At 37.9% G+C, this 12,220-nt stretch overlaps 1 protein-coding gene across 10 annotated transcripts in view; it reads left to right on the forward strand.

The window, feature by feature from the left end:
• The window catches only part of DGKB (diacylglycerol kinase beta), a 488,212-nt gene that overhangs the window by 395,621 nt on the left and 80,371 nt on the right, over positions 1-12,220 (forward strand). The window lies entirely within an intron of this gene.

The raw sequence follows: 12,220 nt of genomic DNA on the forward strand, positions 1-12,220 counted from the left end.
ACCTTTAACAAATGCTTCTGAGCATACTGCCACATATAGACACACAGCTAAAGAGAAAAAAAAATATGTTCATTATTTCCTAGCAATAACCAGCCTGGAAAAATTACTTTTATTCATAGAATCATTCAGGTTGGAAAATACCCCTGGGATCATCAAGTCCAACCATTGACCATATCCTCCAAAGTTTTTGCCTAAACCATATCCCCAAGCACCACAGCTAAACAACCTTTAAAAACATCCAGGGATGGTGACTCAACCACCTCCCTGGGCAGCCTGTTCTTTCCGACATCTGACCATTCTTTCTGTGAAAAATTTTTTCCTAATGCCTAGTCTAAACCTACCCTGTTGCAGTGTGAGGCCATTCCTTCCTGTTCCGTCACTAATTACCTGTGAGAAGAGACCAGCACCAGCCACTCCACAACAGACAGCAATGAGGTCTCCCCTTAGCCTCTATAAGCTAAAGAGCCCCTGCAGCTTCAGTTGCACACATGGTTTCTCTGTGGTTGTTTCAGGTTTTTGTTGAGATTTGGAAAAGTTCCCTTGTCCTCTCAGATGTAATATTGTAGAACTATATTTTACTACTTTTCTTCAGCCCGAAAAAGTTTATGGCAGAGTTACATTTTGAAGATCTGGTTTGGGCGCTAGGCTTACTGTCAAGGATTACATTGAACCTGCTGCTGTTATTCATACCATGTGGCAGTCATACCAGCTTCCAAAATGAAAGTCCTAACTGGAGCAAAGTATGATGGGACTTGAAGTTCAGATTGTAGCATGGGAGGTTTCCTGTTCCAGTTGCTGCTTCTGGGTTCTTCAGTGCTGGCTGTTTTCCGCAACAATGCCAGCGAGGTATGTGGGAGTCGGGTAGCTGCTGCTTTTGGCTTTCTGTTTTATGCTGGGTTTTTTTCCTGTATTTCACACTGCTTCTTTTACAAATAGGCTAAGCTAAGGTAATCATGTATTGTATCATTACATTAATTAGATTATTAGCTAAGGTAATTATGCATTGTGATTATGTTATCTCATATTAAACTCATCTCTTTATCTCAGCCCTGAGTTTTGTGTGGTACCCTTCCCCTCACTTTTGTGGTGGGGGAGCAGACAGGTTAGGCTTTGCGCTAAACCATTGCACTTACATACTTTAATATACTCTTAAGATTTGAGGGTTTGGCAAGAAGATCAAGCCTGCAAGCTAAATTCTGTAAGCTTTATACAACCATGAGTATCAGTGGAGGTATTACCTTCAGTTCTCATGTAACTACAGTGAACGCTGTGAAGCAGCATCTTAGGTGCTTACTTCCTTACGGATATTTCCATACTGATCTTTTATGTTCTGTATTTCCTTACTGATATGTTCACAGCTTACAAAAAAAGCTACACGTGTATGTTAACAAAAGATGTGTAGTTGATGTTTTCTCTATGTCAAATAACATATCTGGATGTTTAAAAGTATTTTGTCTTTCCTTGTTACTTTTTTTAGTTCAATTTTTAGAATGATTGAACTGGAACAAATGATAGAGTTCCTTAAGAGTGCCTTAATTTGACTTAGTTTAGATCAGAAAATTATTAACTAACCTAAAATTATGGTGCTCTATTATGAAATAGAGTTCAAATTCTGCAAATTTTATACTGAAATAGAGTTCACATTTGGCAAATAAGTTCAACTGATGCAATTTTCAAGTCAACCAGTCTTTGGAATCCTGCAAATTTGAAGAAATCAGATCAATGCCTTTAAATGACAGCATCCTCATAGACCTTACTAAGTTTAAGTCTTAAAGTAATATTGAATCTAAAGCAGGGAATCATTGCTTCCATTTGTCTCAGGAGCTGAAAAGCAGTAAGTAAAGATGAGGTTCAAAGAAATCCAGATCTGGGGATTTTTTTTGTTGAGGATTTTTTTCCTTGCAAGTGAAGTGCATTAGGAAAGAAAACAACAGCTGGTAGCATGGAGCTGTGAGAGATTTTGAAAAGCTGGGGTGAAGTAATGATTAGAAATGCAATATGGAGCTGTAGTATATGAAGTAAAAATGAAGGCACTCTGAAAGACAAATATAATTTAGGCAGCACAGGTCTAGTTTACTAGGCTTACTCAGTAACTTTAGAATTATTGCCCATAAAGATTGATTCCTTACCAAATCTCTGGCTGCAGAAAAGGATCCTATCAGACATTGGTGCTAAATTTACCATTTCTGTAACATATAATTGTCCAAAAATTAGAATGGCAGAATATTTCTGGAAGTGATCTTTGTGTATTATCCCGGCGAAAAGGGCATAGGCTATAGACTTACCAAGGTGGAACACATATAATCATAGGCACTTTCCTTAGAAGGCACATAGAGAATCATTTATTTTAAGTATTCTTTTGAAAATGAATCAATTTTTTCTTCAACTACAATTTAAAACTGTAATGGAACACATGGATTAAAAAGCAAGTGTGTTCACTCTTAACGTTGTAACAAATGAAAAGAATGACATGCTGGTTACATACCAGTTATTTCCTGATAACCCAGGAAGATTTTTGATGGAATGACTTGGTGACACAGCTTTGTACCAAGGAGCAGAACCACTACCCTGTTCTTAGCTTTACTCTCTGCCTGGCAGCCTGCCTCTTCCTTTTAGGTGCTGTTCCATATAGAAAGTTTTCTGAATTTGTGGTCTGAAGGCTAAGGTGGTAAGTATAGTAGTAGAATTTATTATTTATACAGCTACCATGTGCATTTTCAATGCTAAGTCCTGATTCCTACTAAGTAAAGACCTTCTGTCACACTAAAAATGCATTCTGAAGTCTCTGCACATTTACGGAACAGCATTTTTAACCACAGCTGATGACTGCGTTAAGCTTTCGGGGAAAAAAAACATTGCTTACAAATATAGACTCACAAATATAGAATTAATTGTTACATTTTCAGGTTTCTAAAAAATTGGTGGCCTTTTGATGAAAACACAAGTGATGCCCTACAAAATAGAAAGGACTGTAGTGTTGCTTAATGGTCTGCACCTGAGAGCTGGCATCTGTGCTGTAACTGTTCATTAGGAAGTGAGGTGGCACAGTGTTCATGCATTTTCTGGAGAGAAAGATAGGTTATATGGCTATTTAAAAATTCCTAGAAGATGGGACTAGAGGGGAGGGGCAGTTTGTGTTGCCATTCGCATTTAAGGTGCTACACAGAACACAGGTTGACAGGCTTCAGATCCTGGCTGCTTCTGTGGTAAGTCACGAAAAGCCTTGGATATAAGGATGCTTAAATGCCTTGTCCCACCTGAATTCTTGTAAGGGTATGGTTTTAAAATTCTGTTTTAGCAAGTAAAATAAAAAATAATGAGACTTTATTTATCTTCTAGGGTTTGAGGGGAGAGGGGTCTTTTAATCTATTTGGGTGTGTTTTGAAACAAGACAGGTTTTAGGAAGGGTGTTGACTTGCTGGAGTGTGTCCAGAGAAGGGCAACAAAGTTGGTGAGAGGTTTGGAACACAAGCCCTATGAGGAGAGTCTGAGGGAGCAGGGGCTGCTTAGCCTGGAGAAGAGGAGACTCAGGGGTGACCTTATTGCTCTCTACAACTACCTGAAGGGAGGTTGTAGACAGGCGGATGATGGTCTCTTCTCCCAGGCAGCCAGCACCAGAACAAGAGGACACAGTCTCAGGCTGCGCCAGGGGAAGTTTAGGCTGGATGTTAGGAAGAAGTTCTATAGAGAGAGAGTGATTGCCTATTGGAATGGGCTGCCTGGGGAGGTGGTGGAGTCACTGTCATTGGAGGTGTTCAGGAGGATACTTGATGGGGTGCTTGGTGCCATGGTTTAGTTGATTAGGTGGGTTGAAGTGGTTGATGGGTTGGACGCGGTGATCTTGAAGGTCTCTTCCAACCTGGTCTAGTCTAGTCTAGTCTAGTCTAGTCTAGTCTATTCTATTTCAATGCAGGACTCAAAAGGTGTCTGTGTACATGTGAACCGGATATCAGTGCTCTCACCGTAGTCCATGGAAAGCCAGATATTTCTTACAGTGAAGCCTGGAGAGCAATTTTGCTTACTCAGGCCTGGTGACTCACACCTTCAGTTGCGCTTGTATAGATGTCTTTTGTTTTCAATGAGAATACAGTTGTCTACTTCACAGGTAGACAAATGCACTAATGTGCCTAAATATGGTGTGAAGCCGAGTCCCAGGCAAGCCACCTCATTCTTAGTGGTCTTCACATAAGAGGCAGTGAAGCATGAAAAGGGTGTGGCTTCATCAATCTGCTCTTTCAGTAAAAACAAAAAAAGAAAAAGAAAATGTTGAAGTCCCAGGCACACAGAGTCTATCCCTAGTCCTGTCAGGTTTAAATATTTTTGGAGGGATCCAAAGGAAAAAGATATTTTGTCCCAAATTTTCTCCTACACAGAGCTTGATGTTTCTCCCATGCTCTCAGAAGAGCTACGCGTTGCTTCCCTGTCAGCATTTCATTGTTTACTTCTTTTGTAGTTGCTATTGTTTTTTCCCTAATCTCTTCATTATATTCTACTTGGGAATGGTATAAAGCATGGTGTTTCAGGTATTTTTAAGGTAATGGAAAGATTTTTTTTGGTAAGAAACAAATAGCAGTTTTGAGATACTTTTGAGTGGGAGTTAAAAGCTTGGGTAGGGAAAAAGGTTCTTTAATTACATATAATCACCTCTATCACAGGGAAACAAAACTGGTATATGCATTTGTTTTCTAAAACTGAGCTCCAGTTGTGCAAGTGAAGAGCCCATGAGGAGCTACTCCTTGCAAGCCTGTCCCTGAACCTCTGAACTGCCTTAACAGCAGTCTCATTAACTACTCAGTGTCATGTCTGATTTTGCATATCCATAATAGTGGATAAGGGGAAGGAAAATTGTTTTATTCATCTGATGTAATTTAAAGATTAAATGTGAAGGTCTGTGACCTTGCTCTGATATAGTAAGTCTATTATAACATATACAGAGAAGGCTTTTTTAATGTGTTTTTTTTAATTATTATTCAAAAAGAGCTTTATTGGTTCTCTAGTACGACCAAGGATGGTAAATGTGGAACTGTTTGTGGGTTTTATTTTCGTTCATGATAAAACCCTCTTGAGATTAATGAGTCATTGGTGCCTCAGCATCTGCTCCCAAGACTGGGGAACTGGGGAAAGAAACTGAAGAGAAATATGTGGATAAAAATAAGTAAAATGTTAAGAGCAGAAATCTTTGTGTTGGGGAATGGAGACAAAGGATATAAGAAGTGTTACAGGAATATACATTTAGTGGAGTGAAGTGACAGTTTAAATCACAGATCCAGAGAATATACTTTTTGTGTAAACCTTTTGAGAAACTAAACTGTGTGGGGTGTTTTAACTTGCTAACTGTCATTAAAACAGAATGTGTTCAAAAGCAAGTGTAAGAATTCCTTATGTAAACCAGGTATTTCTATCACAGATTAGAAACAGTACCCTCTTACATGGAGGGTAAACTGTATCAGACAGATATCCCACTGTTTTATAATACCTTGTTTTTATACCAGGTGCTGTAGGTTAACCTCCTGTAATTTGTCTCAGTTGAGTGTACCGCTTTCCTATAACTCTAGGAGAAATACAGTATCACAGTATAACTTAGGTTGGAAAGGACCTCGAGGATCATTGAGTCCAACCTATCAACACAGACCCCAAGAATTATTTTTTTGTTTCTCATGAACATCTTGTTGCATCTGGTCTAGTTGGGGATGTCCCTGCTGACTTCAGGGAGGTTGGCCTAGATGTCTTGGGAGGTCCCTTCCAGCCTAGATCATTCTATGATTCTATATTGGCATAAAACAGATGTACCCTGAGGTACAGCTCAAAAGTCATTGAGTTCCTCCTGCATTATAGTACCTACATGGACTCTGAAGCTCTTAAAATTCTTGGAGTGTGTTGTTTGTATTTCAAAGGGTGCATTTTTACTTCTTTCTTGTATTTTAGGACAAAATTCTCCTCTGTATAGATGCTAGTAGTAGGCTTCTCTCCACTGGAGTCTGTAGTGTGAGGAAGGTATGTAAGAAAGGTGTCACACTTAATGCACTAAGAACAGGTTTCACAGCTGGTATGTGAAGCGTGTAGATTATGGATATGATTATCATCCTGGTTTTGCTCATGTGTTTTTCTGGTAGCTCTAGCAAAAGGAGTTTTTCAATCTAGCTAATACTCCTCTAAAAAAACCTAGAAAAATTACATTCTGATCAGCCTAACAAAATCAGAAAACAGTACACAGACCTCCAGTGAATTTGTAGCACTTTTTTTCTGCATGTATACACATAAAGGATGATCTTTGAGAGTGTCAGTATCTGGAGTGTCTGAACTAACTAGTACTCATAGCTGGACTGTGTACACAAATATTTCAGTCAAAAAGGATTGTAACTTGAAATAAGGAGAAGCAATACATTTATTGAGGAGAAATAGATAATTCAGCTAAGATTGTAAGATAGTAGAGGAAATCTGCTTGTGGCCAGAAACATAAGAACTTAAAAATACCTATCCAGTGTGAAACAAACAGTTATCTAGCCAGGTGCTCTTTCTTCAGTGCCATTTATCAATAAATCTAAGAGAAGGACTGGGTAACATGTAATATATTTCCATATTTGTGGTGTAAACTTTTAGCATTCAGTTGCAAAGAGTTTAGCAACTTAATTACATGATGTGTAAAGCAACCTTTTATCGATTATATCTACTGCCTTCTAGGCCCTTCTCATCTCTCTTAGCTTTTTCATGGGAGAAATGGTGAATAGTCATACCATATTCATGTTTCCCATGGCATATATGATGTAAGAGAACTCTACTATATCTCTGTCATTTACAACTTTTCTAGGCTAAAGAGTTCAAAAGGTGTTCACTTGTTTGACTGTCCTCACTTTTTTCTCTGTACTTTTTTCCATTTTCCATTCTTTTGTTATACACTTTTGTCTTTTCTTTTTCTTCTTTTTCCTTTTTGTTTTCTTTTATTTTGTTTTCACTTTTTTCTCCCCTCACTCTCTTCCCCACAAAAAAAAAAAAAAAAAAAAAAAAAAAAAAAAGAATTCCCCCTTGCTGGAGGAAATCTGTGAGCAGGGCCTGGCAGAGAGGGACCTGAGACTGCTGATTGACAACTGGCCAAACATGAGCCAGCAGTGTGCCCAGGTGTCACAGAAGGCCAATGGCATCTTGGTTTGTATGAGGAATAATGTGGCCAGCAGGACTAGGGATGTAATTCTGCCCCTGTACTCAGCACTGGTCAGGCCTCACCTCGAGTACTGTGCTCAGTTCTGGAACCCACACTTCAAGAAAGACATTGAGGTGCTGGAGTGGGTCCAGAGGAGAGTCATGAGACTGGTGAAGGGATTGGAGGGAAAGTCTTATGAGGAGAAGCTGAGGGAGCTGGGATTGTTTAGCCTAAACAAGAGGAGACTCAGTTGGGACCTTACCACATAACTACCTGATGGGAATTTGTAGTGCGGTGGAGGTCAGGGTCTTCTCCCAGGCAACCAGTGACAAGATGAGAGGGCATGGCCTGAAGCTATGCCAGGCAAGGTTTAGGTTGGATGTTAGGAAGCACTTCCTTATGGAAAGGGTAATCAGACACTGGAATGGAGGGAGGTGATGGAATTGGCATCCCTGGAAGTGTTTAAGGAAAGTTTGGATGTGCCACTTAGTGACATGGTCTAGTCGATGTGGTGGTGTTAGGTCATAGGCTGGACTTGATGATCTCAGAGGTCTGTTCCATCCTCAATAATTCTGTGATCCTGTGATCACCACACAATTCATGCTAATGCTATTAAGCACTGCTCCAACACTTAACTCAGCTGTTGTAAGCTCAACGCTTGGTCTGTGAGAACTCAGCAGTCTGTAAAATTAGGATTGTTTATTATTTTCCATTATGCCTCATTTTACATTTATCCATGTCAAACGCCATCTATGATTTTATACCTGTCACTCAATACTGCAAGGTCCTTTTGCAACTTTTCATGATTTTTAGTTATTACTGAAAGTGGTCACAGTGAAAAAGGTGTCCAGGAGTGGGTTCTTGTACAGCTGTGAGAACACAGCAGAAGGCAAGCAGCAGGATTGAACAGGCAAGGGGGAAGGGTGGTGGTTGCAGCTGGTACAAACTGCAGACAGTTTGGAGAAAATTAGGTAGAGAAGTGGAGAAGTGGGACAGGCTGGTGGACAGTGGAGTTTGTAGAACTCCATGCAGAAATACAAGCTACAGTGTAAAACTGTATTATAAAACATGAGAGAGAATGGAGTCAAATGCAGCTTTGCAGCAGTAGAACTAATAAATGTCAGGAAGAACGATTTCACAGTGTTACTTAATGGTATAAGCTTTTATGGGGTAGCTTTCCAACTGCCAGTGGTATCATTGCAAAATAATGTGAAAATTTTATTTGTTGTGTAAAACTGGAACTATTCTTTCAGGTTTCTTTACTCTTCTACACTTATCTACACAACCTCTGGTTATGCTATCTGCCATAAGAGATTAACACTGAGATTTGCCATAAGTATAGTTAATAATGGAAAAAGAAAAAACTGACAAAGATGTCTCTATTAAAATCATGCCAGTCATACATAAATCTCTTATGGATGTGCATCTCCACTGGCTATTTCCTTACCTTTGCGTATGATTCATTATAAAGCAGAACAGGAATTATATGATTGTTAAGACAGAAGTGGAAAGAAAAGAGGAACATTAGAAAAAGTCATACATTCTTATTAATATATATTATGTGCTGCAATGAAATCATTTTACCTAAGTATAAAATTACCTAGATAATAGATTTATGAACAGAGAGAAAAGATGGAAAATATGTTGTCTGTTGAAAACTTCTGGGAGAGGGATAGGGCTCAAGAAAAATTTTCTTTGTATTGAATTGTACAAAGCATTAAAATATTTTTTAGCAACTGAAGGTTTGTGGGTTTTAATCAGCTATTGAATATTCATTTAATTAGATAAAAGCCAATGTAAAAGCAAATTTTATTACCAGAAATGCAAAGTACAATCACCATGACATGCAATCTGCTGTAAATTTGACTTAACTTGCTTTTCCATGACTCAAGAAACCAAAATCAGCGACTTCAAACACACTTTAGAGAGCTGCTTTTTGTTGTTGTTCTTTGAAAAGTCATGATTTGTCCTCATAAATCCTTGCTTCTTGATGGGACACAGCTTCTCTGGGTAACCTTTTCTAGAGTCCCACCACCCTCATAATAATAATAATAATAAAATGTTCTTGATGTCTAATCTAAATGTACTCTCTTTCAATTTGATAAAATTATAAATAATAATAAACCTTCCTTAGAGCTAGATTATTCCCAGCTGTATACTACACAAAGTTTTACACTATTCTCCAAAGCCTCTGATACTAAACACTGTCAGTGACAGAATATTGGAACAGATGTTCAGCTTTTTTGCCCAGCATGGCATTTCCTCTACTCCCAGTTTCATTTTTAGACCTTATTATCCATGTTTTCAGACTTCAGAAATATGTAGGTTTAGTTGAGTCTCCTTTAGGATTATTTTCTCTTTCTTCCCTTCTGTCTCTTATCGTCACTCTTCTTTCAGCACTGCAGAACTTAATGCATTTTGAAATCAGGTTCATATCTTTTTCTCCTTGTTCTCTTTCTTGATTCCTCTGTTTTCCCTGACAATGATCTCTTTATTTTATTTTCTTTTCTTTTTTCCCCTTTTTCCTTTTTTTTTATCACGTATGCTTGTCAACCGCTTTCTCCCCTTGGACTCTTCACAGTTTCTCCTCTGTGGAAATACACCTGTCTCACATCTCCATTTCTGCACACTTCTGTGGTAGTTTTGATTCCCTGCAGAGATGTTTCTACACATTCTTCCATATTTCCTTAGAAGAGAGAACAAAGGAGTGAAAAATGGGGAAAAATGAGACAGAGAGACCTGTTCCTTTTAAATACCCTGAATCTGTGGCTCTGAGCACTTTCCATAAGTGTGGCAAATAAGATGATAAGCATCCACTCTGTGTGGCTTCTTTTCTGTTGTTTTTTTTTTTTTCCCTTCCCATGGAATTACTCTTTTTGTAAAATTCATTACAGTCTACGCGTTGTTGTGCATGAATGCTGCTCTTAGAATGGGAGCTGTAAGATGGAGACTGTATGAGTTTATGATACAGAGTGAAACCAATTCTTGACACTCACTGACAAACAGTGCTTCTGCCACATAGTTGGAATAACCTTTCTTTTAAAAATCATTCAGTCTATGGAGGAAATCAAGTGCTCCTTATCCACCAGCCGACTAACATTCTTGCGCAGATTTGTGGTACCAATCATTTCCTGACAATGGGCTGTTCCAAAAATTTACCTTGGAAGAAAATTAAGATTTCTAGGGTGAAGATCTCTGTATTTTGTACAGGTTAAATGATAAAAATTTCTCTGAGAATGCTGAAAATGAAGCTTTCCCAGGGTGTATCTCAGAATGGTGATAGTATAATTAAATTCTGTATGTATTTTCACGCAGATGGCCAGAGGCATATTCTTGATGCAAGGCCATCCTTGTGCTAAATTTAAAGTCTCTGCTCTAAAAGTGTAGCTGTATTAAAGCGGTTCAAAGTGTATGTTACCATGCACACTTAATCTAAGCAAATATGCATATTTTCCTCCAGTCATTTTCCAAAATGGCCAAAGTGCTTCATTTGTAATTTTATTAAAATTGCCGTCAATAATTTCTCTGATGTAGAAATTTTTGGCTCAAGTCATTGAAGCTTGGCACTGCATAATTGAAATGGAAATAAATATAATAGATTTAAATGGTAAATTAAATAGTAGTTAAAAAAAAATAGTGTAAATAGAAGGTGGTAGAAAGTGTGACAAACTTGCAAGTGTAGCAATAAATTCTTGCTCCAACTGTAGACCTGTAACACCAGAATATGAATTTGTTTAAAGATACTTATTTTTAGTGTCATGACCTTTCATTAGCAGCCTATAGCTGATCTATTGTTATGGAAGTTCTGACATAGTGTACATACTGCAATGAAAGTGTAGCTGCTCTTCAGCTGTGGAATAAAGTATTTACTATTTCCATATTTAGATACAGGACAATTTTTTCAGTGACATGCCTTGGTAATTGCTTAATCAGAAAGGTTATATAAAACAGTTTTAGCAGTAGGGGGGTTTCTGATTAACTGATAATGGAGCAAACCCATTTTGCCTTGATTACCAAATATTAACCTGAACTTTTCCAAGAAACATATTAGACTTAGAAACTTGGGTGTTTTTCCACAGTAGAGAAACACTGTGAGAAGTGGCAGTATTAGCCTTCCTGTCTTGCCAGTTTGTTTCATCCCTGTTTAAGATCATTCCACTTATCAGAAAATTGACCAGGTCTTGAGGATGTTGAACACTACCAGCATAAAAGGTGTTTAGGCTCTTGAAGTACAGTTTTGTTTTGTTGTTCCTATATCCACTGTATATATTTTAACATACTGTAATCCAATAACAGGATTAGATAGGCCAGCCTTTAATCACAATTGATGTTTTATTTATACTGTTCTTTCTAACACGAAGTTGTTTAAGAGTTTAGCTATGCACTTTGAAGCAGATGCAAAAACACTTTCCTGTAAAATAATCTATTCCCTTTCCCATTCCAACAAAATCAGCGTTGCAAAGAGAAGTGTTACTGTGGAGCTTATTTATTTATTTATTAACTAAAACAGACTTCTTTGTTTTGGTCATCTCTTATTAAAAGTTGGGGCTAGTCTAAATTATCAACCTCGCTACAAGAGCGAGAAAGTAGACATTATGTCAGCCCATGATTCAGTTTATTATAGTTTTAATGCACAAAATTGTTGGTCACCTTTAAAATATTTGCCAAAATAATAAGGCTGGTCCTACTTATGGAAATTTTAGTGTAATCTGTCTGGATTTCTTTACACTTAGCTTAGTTTTGTATGTATAAGAAAAGCTGTAATTAGAGTTTCTGTTCAATAAAGAATATAGGTGCATTTGAATGAAACCATGCAGTCTATTTCATGGCTAATAAGGGGAGCTGGTAAATCCTTTTGAAAAGGAAAGATAAACATTATTTGTGTCTATGTCTGTCTTTGTACTGGAAAAGCTGTGAAGTAGGTTGTCTTTCTATCCTTAAAAACAGAGATACAGTCAACTAGAGACAGGAGGACAGGCTCACGGGACTACATTTATTAGCCTAATAGAGTCTTACAGAGTATACTTCAATGACAAGAAATACATCTACTGTCAAAACCTCACCTGATGCTTAAACTTCTGT

The sequence above is a fragment of the Melanerpes formicivorus genome, unplaced genomic scaffold, assembly GCF_026170545.1.
Source record: "Melanerpes formicivorus ecotype bairdi unplaced genomic scaffold, bMelFor1.0.p_v2 SCAF_23, whole genome shotgun sequence".
NCBI lineage: Eukaryota > Metazoa > Chordata > Aves > Piciformes > Picidae > Melanerpes > Melanerpes formicivorus.